The sequence below is a fragment of the Macrobrachium nipponense genome, chromosome 37 (assembly GCF_015104395.2).
Source record: "Macrobrachium nipponense isolate FS-2020 chromosome 37, ASM1510439v2, whole genome shotgun sequence".
NCBI classification, from domain to species: Eukaryota; Metazoa; Arthropoda; class Malacostraca; order Decapoda; family Palaemonidae; genus Macrobrachium; species Macrobrachium nipponense.
Genome location: NC_061097.1, coordinates 36,508,469 through 36,522,360, shown reverse-complemented (window position 1 = coordinate 36,522,360; position 13,892 = coordinate 36,508,469). Strand labels below are relative to the sequence as shown.

General features: G+C 36.3%; 2 protein-coding genes across 2 annotated transcripts in view; one reads left to right on the top strand and one right to left on the bottom strand.

The window, feature by feature from the left end:
* LOC135209127 (charged multivesicular body protein 4b-like) overlaps positions 1 to 593 on the top strand; it is a 41,970-nt gene extending 41,377 nt beyond the window's left edge. The window contains 1 exon segment of the mRNA XM_064241770.1: positions 454 to 593. The gene's annotated coding sequence lies outside the window, so the exon portion shown is untranslated.
* The window catches only part of LOC135209134 (uncharacterized), a 594,318-nt gene that overhangs the window by 144,773 nt on the left and 435,653 nt on the right, over positions 1 to 13,892 (bottom strand). The window lies entirely within an intron of this gene.

The following is a 13,892-nucleotide window of genomic DNA, read 5'->3' as shown; positions in this document are numbered from 1 at the left end:
CAAGTCGAAGTTGAAGAGTACTCTGAAGGCATGCATTTGTGGCCGAGTGATACTTCCAAAGACCTTTAGCAGAGTTTAAATAATGCCATGCAAGGCAAACAGAAAATAGTACCCCTCTTGATATGTACAGCTTAGTACATTGTGTCCTGAGGAATGCTAGTGCAAATCTTGTGTGTGATGGTGATTGTGAAGTTTGTCTAAGACGTACGTTGTCTAAGACGTACATAGACTGTACTCATTGTATTGATTGATATTTTGTCAATTCTAGTTTGACGTCTTTTAAATGGAAGAGCAGTCCATTAGTCTTTTATGAGTAAGTGTTTTAATGAACAAAATAAACCCATATTATTTTGTAAGAAATAAAATATCACGTTATTTTGTTTTACTCAACATTAAGAGAACAGTAAATGTTGTAAAGGTCAAGAATTGATGTGGTACGCTTTTCCTTTTCAGGTTTATTTCCTGTGGAATTTGAACCTCTACTGTCCAGAAGAACCATAATGTTAAATAAAGAGCATTATCCTACGTCATCAACTTGATAGTGGAACCATGGTTAAACACATCTGCATAGAAGCCAGCCTTTTTTTACTCATTTGCAGATTGTATGGTTATCAATATACCCAGGAGCAACTGTCGTCGGTTAGTGTCGTCCAGCAGCAACTGGAGGGGTGCTAACCACATCAGATCTCCTCCGGGGCCCATGTGTCGTAACTTCACTGAAGAATATTGAGACCTTAACAATAAGCTTTTCTAATGTCTAGGTGCTTCTTTTTGGAGATGTAAGAACAGTTGTTGATTTTGATTACTTAATGGAAAAAGCTTGTGATTTTTGGGTTTAGTACTTCATTTTGAAATCCTGTTTCATGACAACATCCCCTTTACTTAAATCTTAGATAAATTTTGTAAGTGTACAGTATAATGCTATAAAGATTAAGTCTGGAAGAATCTTTCAAATTGAAGATTAGTTAAGGATTGTACAGTTTTAAGAAAGTACTTTAATACATAAATGTTTCACTGTGACTCAAACTGTTTTGTGACTGTTAAAGCCAACTGAATCATCAAAGTGATTTTTTTGTGGTGAGTAAAATTAAGATGATGAAATTGTCAAATTGGTACTTGGCTGCATTGAGCAAATTCTCTCATGTCCATACGTAGTAGGAACATGTGCCTTATCAAATTGTGTGTAAAATTCACAGTTGCCGCTGCACTCATCACAAAATGTCAAAAGCAGCGCATGAAGGCCAGAGTAATTGTTTCAAAAGGTTGTCCCCAACTGTGCGGGGCCTCGCAGTGCTGTGCTACGTCCTTTTGTTATGAACATAAACGTAACGCAACTTGTAAATATTACAAGACGGTTATTACTTACATTGGTAAGCTTGCATTTCTTGTGTCTTTATAGATGATGTATATGTATTTTTGCCTTTGCCATGCAACTGTGAGCTTTATGCGGTGGTTCCAATCGGTTAGCTTCTCTCTCTTTCTGATGCTTTTTGTTGGGAGACAAACCACACCTGTCTCCGGAAGTATATGTGATTATTTTCCCCCATCCATTATATATGTATTTTTATTCTTAGGAATGTCAAAGTGTTTTTATTTTCATATGGCTTATATGCTTTTAGTCAGGCAACGATCAATTTACCGAGAGTGCTGACGTAAATGAATTCTCATTTCACTTCCTCTCAAAGGTTAGTGGTATGCGTGCCAATAACTTTAGGGAAAATTTTTGCTTGCAATTTTCACACGTAAAACTTTGGTGAAACAAGATTTTGATTTTGAATAGATTAGTCATTATATAGGTTTCGATATATGTATTTGATATAATAGAAAAAATGTTATTTCTATAAATATTTTATTATCCACTTGGTGCTGGCATTGATATATTGAATTGGAAAATAATTTGGGTTATAAAGAAAAAAGAATTTTTTTCCCGCTTTCAGAATTGGTAAAGCTTAAAATGCTAATTATCAGTGTTAGGAAAGCTGCATAACCATTGTTAATGTTTTTTTGTGTGAGGTTTTTCCTTTGCAGGGTTTGACATATAGTTAGCTCTTTTCACCAATTCACGAAACATAAGATGAGTTCTAACCACATTCCTGTCTTGTGTTTGTTCTGCCTGAATATCCAATCTCCCTGTGCACTTACATCACGATTCTTTTGGCCTGCCTATTGGTATCTGTCCGTAGGTTTCATGATTACTTCTATCCTGACTAACTACTCTTCATTTCACCAGATGTCCAAACCATTTTGCCATGTTCAAGATACTGGTCCACCTTTTGGTCTCTGGCACTCGCCACACTATTTGCAATTTGCTTATTTGTATAATGAGTTCCCTTTGAAGTCCAAGTACTTGATTTTTAAATTGTAATTAACACCAGGTAACTCGCCGGTACTACGCTCTTCAAGCATTCTAACCCAACCTTTTGTACAAGATGGGCTATCACTTCCCTTATGGGGATAGGTGACCCCTTTTTTCCATTAACATTTTTTTTTAAGACTGTCTAAGCAAGTTTGGTAATTGGGATATGACATGCTTTACAATGCTTGCACACTACTGTCAATTTTATAAAGTTGTTTAATTTGCCTATACACGACATTCATAGACTTGTAAGGCTCATATGGTTTGTTCTCAAGTGAAAGGTGAAATTGGAGCAAGGTAAGTTAAGTAAGCTGAATAATTGGGTGGGAAGAAACCAAATGCAACAGATAGGTGAAAGGCGGAAAGCAGGACCTCGTCTACAAATTTGTCCTTGTTGAAATTCACAAGTTACTAGACTCCTAAAGTAAAAATTTTTAGTCTCAATGTATAATTAGATTAGAATTCCCTTGGTGCCATTATTGGAAACATCTAGTTAAAAAAAAACTGGTCAACCCTTGGCATGGAATAAAAAAGTGCAAGAAGTAATTTTTTTTTTTTTTTTTTGAGCAGGCAGAAGTCTGGATGAGCTCCTGTAAGATTAGGTTACTGGTTTCAATTTGAGCACTTTTGTTGGCCGTGGTATAAGGCAGTAGATTTGATTTACAATTCCTTATTAAGTTGTACTGTTGTACATTTCCAACCAGTGAAGTTGCTCGACAGAGTGCTATCTACAGTGAGTCATTCATGGCACAGTAAGTACCAAACTCTGCTGCCAACCCCTGGTTTAACCATCAGGTTCAGCAGTCAGTCATGGAGCAGCATCCAATCACATGCTTAGAACCACATGGGTCAATTAACACTACAAATTGAAAAATTTTAGTTTGTCTGTAATAGGACTCCAGAGTTTTGAGTGGATTTTCTGCAATGTCCTACTGTATGAATTTAGAAGACAAGAACTTAGTGGATGCTTACTTTGTGGTATCTGTAAAAAAAAAAAAAAAGTAATGGAAGAGGCACAAAAACAAAATTCTGAAAAGGTCCTAATCACCAGTGTATATACCAAGACTTTTGACAGTAAGGCAACCGTTAAATCTTTTTCAATTTCTCGCCACCTGTATCCATCTTCTACTACATATATTTCTCCCTCTGCCTACCGTCCTTTTAACTTGATCATCTTAATATGACAAAATGTATTTCATAAAAAGGTGATCACTACGTTTTTTCTTTTAAGTGAAAGTTGTCCTCTTCCAGATTGTCAACCACGTAAAATATTTACTCCGTCTCTTTCGACGTGGTCCGGAAGTCACGTAAAGCCGTTGGTCTCGTTGCTGAATAACCACTGGTTCCATGCAATGTAAAAACACCATACAAACAAACGAAGGTAGTCTTGACCAATTTATGAAGGAAATGATCAATTAGATGACCTGATCTGACCCATGAACAATAATGACTTGCAACAGATCTCTTTATGAAATCTAAAGATCTAAATAATGAGCAGTGTTAATCATCATAATTATGACCACCATCAAAGTGCCTTAATCACTGATGGAAATGAATTACCAGCCTTGGGCAGTCTTTACTGCAAGGTTCATGCAATGCATCTTGATGCAAGCACGATACATGCTGCTAATCTTAAAATCCCCATTTCCTAGCAAGGTACTCTACCTGGTATAAGGACTTCTGTGGTCCAAAGTTACTTAAGGCTTCAAACAGCCACTGGAGTGGTAGGACAAATAGCGTCCTTCAAAAGACACTGAAATGGAAATAGACAGTTAAAATATTTGAAAGGCGTAACAGGAGGGAAACCTCAAAGTAGTTGCATTCCATTGAGGAGTGAGAGATGTGTATTTCTGGTGATAGAAGTTCACTCTCGACGTGGTTCGGAAGTCACGTAAAGCCGTTGGTCCCGTTGCTGAATAACCACTGGTTCCATGCAACATAATAAAACCATAGGTATCAAAATAGTTGCATAAGAAACAACTGCTAGGAGGGGGTTGAGGAAAGTAAGATGAAAGAAAGAGAATATGAATGGAGATACAGTAAAAGGAATGAAAGTGGTTGCAGCTATATAATATATAGTAATACGATGGGCGAAGAGATGCTGCAAGCACTGATGGCTCTAATAATAATAATAATAATGATAATAATAATAATTATTATTATTCAGAAGACTTATTCAAACCCATCACATGAATGATGCAGCGCTACTTATTCCTGGAACTATTCATGACTCATTCAAGGAAATAAGAGATACTAGTTCCCTTTCGAGGGAGAAATTAATTACCAGTCGAGGCCATCACGTTTTCAGTCATATGATTACATGCAATTTGACAGAGAAGTGATTACAGACATGTTTATTTCTTCTTTTGCTCTATCTTCACCCATGGCTGCGATCCACAACAATGGACCGACCACAAGGTACACACAATATTCTGCTAGAGTAAACACAAGGAGCAATGGGACTGTTCAGAAATAGGCTACGTCCTAGCCTAGGTTCGAACTAAGGACCTCTTGCTAGCGAGAGAGAGAGAGAGCACCCAGGTTGAGAAATCTCGAAGTTGAAAAGATAAATAAAATAATTTGTAAATCAACCCGAATATAAATTCAGTTATTCATTCTCGAGGGTGGAATTAATTGTGTTAAATCAGCAAAGAGCTTATGAAAGCCGCAGGAGTTGTGCCATATATCTATTTCTGGGCTACAGTGATTAGACCTATGCTCTCTCGTCACAAGCCTGCTAATATAATAATAATAATAATAATGTCCTGAAATCCCAACAGCAATCGCGCCCAGTGACACGAACACTCACTGAGAGAGAGAGAGAGAGAGAGATGATGGAATGATATTATTAAGGCCACTATTACGCATGGGCGGCCGGGGGTTAACTTGTAGATATCCCTTTATGGAATCTGTAGAATCTACAGGTTCTATATGAAGGGCGTATATGCCGTTCGCCTACAGGGTTTATAGAGAGAATTCACAGAAGGGATTTATTTGATCGTCAGTCAATACGTTTGGCGGTGTTACTTTGGCTTATCTACGCGTCACCTACGCCGATGGCTCTGCTAGTACTAAACACCGTATGGTAAATGTAAAGTAGTTATGGTTTATTAATGTAATTTGTCGACCAGAAATATAGAAATGGGTGTATATTGTATTTTGGTTACTTAAGGGGTTAGTACTAAACACGGCGTCCCGGGTGGCTTCTGCCATGTTCAGTACTATACTCTGTTTTTTTCCATCTGTCCACCCGCCTGTGGTTGCGTATGGTAACACTGCGTCCCGGGCTTTAGATAGTTACTCTGTGTAAGTTTTAGGTAAATAAAAGGATATCTGGGTGTACATTTGCGACTGAAAAGTATGTTAATAATTTACTGTATGCGAATTACACCATTAATATTCGAAATAGGATATTGTTATTATTGTTTAATGTAAGCTAAATGTAACTATCTAAAGCCCGGGACGCAGTGTTACCATACGCAAACCCACACGCGGGTGAACAGATGAAAAAAAAAAAAATCGAGTATAGCACCTCGGAGTAGGTGACGCGTAGATAGCAAGCCAAAGTCATGGTACTTTCATATTTCATCTTTGTAATTATCTCCGATACTATCGTGGGTTCGGTGTTGCAATTCTTCACTGTGGGTAATGAACTGATTAGAGCATTTAGGCCAAACACAAAGCACTGTAACTTATGACGTCATTCAAAGCTGAAACGGAAATTGAGAGAAAGTAGGTTTGAAAGGTGTAACAGGAGGAAAACCTCCTCTAAGCAGTTGCACTATGAATCGATTGTTAGGAGAGGGTGGAAAGTAAGATGGACGATACAGAATATGAACGGAGGTACAGTAAAAGGAATGAAAGTAGCTGCATGCAGCTAGGGAGGGGCCTAAGACACGTTGCAAAGAACCTAAAGTAATGCCTACTAACGTCACCATCCCCCTTACGGAGATTGTGGGTATTTTGCGATAATTAAATTATGTCACATATATTTACCAAGGTATATAGAATATACTTTGATATTTACGACACCTTTGTAGTTTTACGGTACCTATTTTCATGTAAGTACGATACTTAATGTTTGACCACATGTACTTTCTGATATCTTATGGCTTTGTAGTTGACAGATACGTCACAATTATTGACGCAACTTAAACGTTACGTTACGTAAGACATACAGGACCCAAGTACTCCAAAGCAGTTATTAGTAGCTACAACAATTTCCTATGGAATTTTTGAGAAACTTGAAGACTGTCTTCAATATTTATACCTGTAAGGGGGTAATGCCGTCAGTGAACGCCATGTGGTGCACTGTAGGCATTACTTTTGGTTATGGTTTTACGGTGATCACAACGGGCACGTTTGTTTGTATGATATTTTGACGTTGCATTGAACCAGTGGTTATTCAGCAACGGGACCAACGGCTTTACGTGACTTCCGAACCACGTCGAGAGTGAACGTCTATCACCAGAAATACACATCTCTAACCTCTCAGTGGAATGACCGAGAATCGAACTCGCGGCCACCGAGGTGGCAGGCCGAGACCATACTGATCACGCCACTGAGGCGCTTCCAACGCGGTGGATACATGCAGAGTTGAAATTTTACTCTTGGGAGTCACTATCCAGGTATGATTCGAATTTTCTGTCATAGTTACGAGACTACTTTTCTGTAGTTATACGAATCAATACAGCACTGAAATTCTCCCTCAGAAGCTATGGAGTCAGTCGAGATAAAGCCTAAGTTAATAAATAAAGAAATAAATATAATAAACACAAGCATATATAAATTACGTAGCATTTTAATGAGGAAATCCATAAAGTTATATTAACGAATGAGTCAGCTGATACATAGATAAATAAATGCATGTAAAGAATTACAAGAAAATAACCGGATAACAAAGGGCAATACTTAAAATACATTTTAGTTTGAGAATAAATAGGAACTCTTTTAGAACAGTGTAACAATTAATAATAATAATAATATCCTTTATTAATTCGTAAATAATAATACATTTAACTATTACCACAGGAACGTTATTATATTTAAGATGATTCTTGAAAACAAAAGCAAACACACACGCACACACACACACACTATATATATATACATACATATATATATATATATATATATATATATATATATATATATATATATATTATATATATATATATATAGTAACCCTTCCGGACCTGCGGAAGGTACCTATACCTACGCCTCTCTGATTTCATTCCCCCCTCCCACATAGACCACCCCCACCACCGCCAGATCACCCCCCCCCCCCCCACCCCCCCCCCCCTTCCCATCGCTGGTGGTAGCTGTCCCTGTGATCTCCAGAAGGCTAATCCAGCGAGAGAGACTCCGGTTAACAAAGGACGTTCGATTAATTTCAATCATAAAGCATTTGGCTGCCGGGGCGTTAAGTTAGAGGCGCCATAATTAGATCTGAGAGAGCTACATCAACCTCTCTATCTCTCTCTCTCACTCCATCAATCAATCAATCACTTGAAGAAGAAGAAGAAGAAGATGATGGTGATGAAGAAAAAGGAAGAGTAGGAGGAGGAGGAGATGCATACCTCGTTCCCTTTGGTTTGGTCTCTAAGTGGTGCCACTCTGGAGAGTGCCTAGTGCCACAGAATTGAGGTCTATACCCTTCAACCCCGGCCCATAGACGTCCACAAATTCCAGACACACACACACACACACACACTCTCTCTCTCTCTCTCTCTCTCTTTCAGTCACTTGGAGGGCCAAGAAGATCGAAAAGAGGAAAAAAGAAGAGGTTCTTTGACTAAGGTTTTTGAGAGGTGCAGATCTGGCGCCCAACCTTTATCCTAGGCCCATAAAAATCCACGAATTTCGGACTCACGCACATACACACACACACACACACACTCTCTCTCTCTCTCTCTCAATCACAAAGAGAGGCAGGAATAAGAAAAAAGGACCATATCAGAACTCTATTGTACCTGTTAGGATACGTTAAGAAGCACTGAGTGTATTTCTATGTATCTTTCGGGCGGGTGCGGGGGGAGGTCCTCTTAGGCACTGGTCTCTCAGTAAGTGCCGCTTTCGAGTGCCAAATGCCACTGAAATCCACGAAAATCCAAAGACATTCCAGCAAAACTGCCATAAATATAGTCGTAACATATGTGTAATGCATACGGTATCTCCTATCTCCAATTTCTAGAGACTGTTGACTTCTTACTATGAACTATTTATTAAGAAGGAATCAAAGCAGTTTCATATTACTCGTTTTCACAGAAGCAATACTATGAACTAATCTGTCACATTTAGAACACATGTCGTTGTGGCTGATCCCCACAGAGTCATCAACAATCGATTATTAAGAAGGAATCAAAGATGTTTAATATTACGTCTTCACAGAAGCACTACTATGAACTAATCTGTCACATTTAGAAACATGTCGTTGTAGCTGATCCCCACAAAGTCGTCTAGAATCGAGTTCCAAAGTAATATTCTCTGCTTTTCTACTTATTTTCATATTACCACGAGGATTACAATCTAGACAAGTCTGGATATTCCACATCTTATTAGTAAACTGCTACCAGAGGACTGAAATTATTTGTCCAAACATCCACTTGAATGAGGCATTTGGAAAGCTGAGAGAGAGAGAGAGAGAGAGAGAGAGAGAGAGAGAGAGAGAGAGAGAGAGAGAGAGAGATCAATTCATTGTATATATATATATATATATATTATATATATATATATATATATATAAATAATGACAAAATTGAGAGATAGTCATTCACTTTATAGTGAATAGTTAATACACAAAAGTATTTTAAAAAAGATTGCATAGAGCACATCAATAATTTCTACGCGAAGAAATGTTAAATTTAACGTTGTGTTCTTAAAGTTTATTATTGTGCCAAAGTGTGTGTGTTATATATATATATATATATATATATATATATATATATATATGTGTGTGTGTGTGTGTGTGTGTGTATATAAATATATATTATTATTGAATAATTACAAAGTTAATATTTAATTCTTAAAAAATCCAGCAAAAACATCAATTAAAATTAATATGTAGTACAAATGAAAACCAGCAAAAAAAAGAAGAAAAAAAAAAACTTACACGACAGAAAGGTGTCTTCGCCGACGGCTGCAATCAAGATACTGAAATCGAGTTTCCCAAATGATTTTCGGGTGTGTTGGCGGCGATTTGGTCCAGATCATCCTCTCCCTCGAATTTTTTCCTTCTTTTTATAATTCAGTTTAGAACTTTTAAATTCTCCCTCGTGAATAAGATCATTATTTCACTCTGTTACCTAAGTTTGATGTTACTTAATTCATCTGTTATCTTACCACTCTGATGAATTTCGCCGAATATTTTAATTAGATTTTTTCAGTAGTTGATGAATTTGGATGAATTTAGTTTCTCAGTTTTGAATAATTTTTTTTTTAAATAACGAATTTGGATGAATTCAGTTTCCCAGTTTCAATTCTATTTCTTTTAAATAACGAATTTGGATGAATTCAGTTTCTCAGTTTCAATTCTATTTTTTTTAAATAACGAATTTGGATGAATTCAGTTTCCCACTTTTAATTCTATTTTTTTTTAAATATCGAATTTGGATGAATTCAGTTTCCGTTTCAATTCTATTTTTTTTAAATATCGAATTTGGATGAATTCAGTTTCCCACTTTTAATTCTATTTTTTTTAAATATCGAATTTGGATGAATTCAGTTTCCATTTCAATTCTATTTTTTTTAAATAACGAATTTGGATGAATTCAGTTTCCGTTTCAATTCAATTTTTTTTTTAAATATCGAATTTGGATGAATTCAGTTTCCCAGTTTCAATTCTATCTTTTTTTAATAACGAATTTGGATGAATTCAGTTTCTCAATTTCAATTCTATTTTTTTAAATATCGAATTTGGATGAATTAAGTTTCTCAGTTTTGAATATTTTTTTTAAATATCGAATTTGGATGAATTAAGTTTCTCAGTTTTGAATAATTTTTTTAATAACGAATTTGGATGAATTAAGTTTCTCAGTTTTGAATAATTTTTTTAATAACGAATTTGGATGAATTCAGTTTCCCAGTTTCAATTCTATTTTTTAAAAATGAATTTGGATGAATTCAGTTTCCCAGTTTCATTCAAGTTTTTTTTTTTTTTTTTTTTTAATAACGAATTTGGATTAATTCAGTTTCCGTTTCAATTAATCTTTTTAACACAACGACTTTGAATGAATTCAGTTTCTCAGTTTCAACTGAACTTTTTAAAATAACGAATTTAGATGAATTCAGTTTCAATTATTTTTTTTAAACAACTTTGGATGAATTCAGTTTCTCAGTTTCAATTCGTTTTCTTTAAATAATGCACTAGGAAGAATTCAGTTTTTTAGTTCGATAATTCAAACTGAATTCAGTCAGATAGTGAATTCAATCGATCTTCTCAAAACTAAAATAAATTCAATATTAGACTTCAGTGGCTAGTAAATCTGGCATCTGATTTCAATAACGATTGAATTCCCTGTAAAACAATCAAAAACATTTTCATTATCAATTCAAAATTTATTAAAAGTTCGGTGAATTTAACAATCAATGGCTAAGTGGCTTACTGAATTCAATTATCAATGTTTTGAAAAGACGCAGCTGTCGATGAATTCATTCATTCATTGGAACTACTACTACACATTTAGCTAAATTCAAAAGTTCAGTCCCTTGAAGTAATTCAACAAAACTGAATTCAATCACTCAATTTATACGAGAAATTTCGATGAATTCAAATCCCTGAATGATCAGATTTTTAACAGAATTCACCGGACAATTTCTGAGAATGACATGGCCAAACTAACTTGTTCATTCAATAAATAATTCTCAGTGAGCTTAATTATTCATTACCTCCGAGAATACGCTCCACTGACAATGAATATGGTAAGGTATCATTAAACTGACAAAATTTTCATTGAAGTCAATTATTTCTGTAGGGTGTACATCTCTCTCTCTTTCTCTCTCTCTCTCTTTTAATTCGATATTTCATTACCATTCAAAAAACTTACATGAGTTTTGAATCCAATCATTCATTCTCTTGTACTACACAAGCAAATGCTTCTGAATTCAGGACTGTCGCCGTATGTACTTGATCATTTGTCTAAGAATTTAGAACTTCCTTTGTTAATTTGAACGACAGCGACTGAATTTAAACGACGTACTTAATTCGCTAATTACATCTCTTGATACCAGAAGCCTTCCAGAGAATTTCATAACTAATAAAAAAATACCAGAGCCAAAAGTGAATTTAAGAGTACATCCAATCTAAGTTCATTCAAACGCCAATAACTAACTCATTTAGCCTAAAATAATGGAATCACTTTTATAATTCGTTCATCAACAAAATCAGCCTAGAAAGAATCATAGTGATAAATTCAATAACCCATCCTATTGACATACTACAACCGGGAACAATAATTCGCTAATTAATTCAGTCAGCGAATTCCATCAGAAAAGTCATGACTTTTAAGAAGTATCACTGTTGGTTAAGTCTACGCAATATTTTAATCAAGAATCACAGAAAGCCAATGAAATAAAATGATAAAATATTTAAATAATATCGAAGGCGTAGCAAAACAAAACAGTGTGTCTTCAAAGACATTTTAACGAGATACGTCTACCGACTCTTTCTTTCCCTCCTTGTAGTTCATACTCCGACAGCAGCACTCACACACACACACACACACACACACGAAACCGCCTTCTATATATCAAGCTGCGTGAAAAAGTGTTAATTAAAGCGAAGAAGGATAATAACCGCATGCGAACGGGCCCACCTGCTTCGAAAGCCCGCTGAATAATCTCCCGTATAATTGAAATTGATCATATCCCTCATTGAGTGAGTGGCGCGGCCGTGGACCTGTTCGCAGCTCAAACTATTATCGCTTCGAAGACGTCGCGGCATAATGGACGGCCACTATTTGCTACCCCGACGCCTGCCTACCTACCTACCTACCTACGTCCCTTCTTCCTACTCCGTTTCCCCACCCCCCCGAATCCCCCAAAATCATGTAAGGGTCAAATTACAGTCCTCCTCAATGGGGATTAACGGCCCCATGGGTCTAGCGTCAAAGCGCGGGAAACAAGGGCGGGAAAGACACTAGACCCAACCAAACTCGAGGTAGTTTATTTTTCTTTTCTTTTTTAGTTTACGGAGGGAGGGGCTGGGGAGAGGATCTTAAATGTATTGCAGGGGAAGGAGAGGTAGTGGGGAGGGACGAGGATGAGGCAGCAGTGGATGGAGGGAGAGAAGGAGAGACAGAGAGAGCAGATACTTCGAAGTAATTTATTATTTCAACAATTGGATGCGGTGTGCGCTGCCACGCACACTTGTTATAATTCAACTTCCAAGCGCGGGTCTCCAATCCATTCCCAACAATCCCCCACCCACCCCCCATCTCCCACACACACCACGGGCAAGGGAATCCCTCCCCCATCATCTCTCGCCACCTACATACTTCTCAGTTTCTTATCTATTACTTCTTAGATCTCTCTCTCTCTCTCTCTCTCTCTCTCTCTCTCTCTCTCTCTCTCTGTACACTAAGCGCTTACAGAGATATTCATTAAATAATTCTTCAAGGCAGAAATTGCTGTAATGAGATTATCTACAGAAATGACAATAAGATAGCTAACTATAGTCTTGAGAGAGAGAAAGAGAATTAATACTCCGACACCTGTGTATCACGTATACACATAATACAGTTATATATATATATATATATATATATATATATATATATATATATATATGCTTAAAAAATCACAGTAGATGCACGTGACTTCATAAATAAGCGAATACCACGGGAAATGAAAGTCAGGAATCCAAGAGTAGCTCCTTGACGATGTCTGAATAAAGACGAAAGCGCTTGGATTCCTGACTTTCATTTCCCGTGGTATTCGCTTATATATATATATATATATATATATATATATATATATATATATATATATAAGCAACAATAATAAATGATAAAATATTTAGATGTAATGGATTATTATTTGTTTTTTTGCAGAATATCTTCACGCTTCATAAACATACTTATCTCATAGACGTTCCCACATGAACAAATAACGTCATTGGAATGTATTTATTGAATCTAACCAATATAAGGATTCATACTAAATTTTTAAACCACATAAAATGATGAACACATTTCTTCGCTTCCAAAATTCCTTTGTGATTTTAACCCGTCCTTCTGAATGTTTTTAACCTCATTTCTCGACAAGAATGTTTTTCCTTCCTTTCCAAACCGTAAATGTACTTACTCGCGTACCAAACACTTCGAAATCATTCTAAATAGTTTGCCTACGAATATTTTCAACTATAGTAGATTCACATCAACCGTGCATCTACTGTCTAGACCAGTCCTTTACGACGTTCCTGATTGGCTGTTGATAAGCCAATCACAGGGCTGGAGACCATTAATCTCTCGAAAGTTCACGTAAGCAGGAGGAATGTTTCATCTCTCCTGAGGAATACGTCTTTCAAAAGTATCCCTCA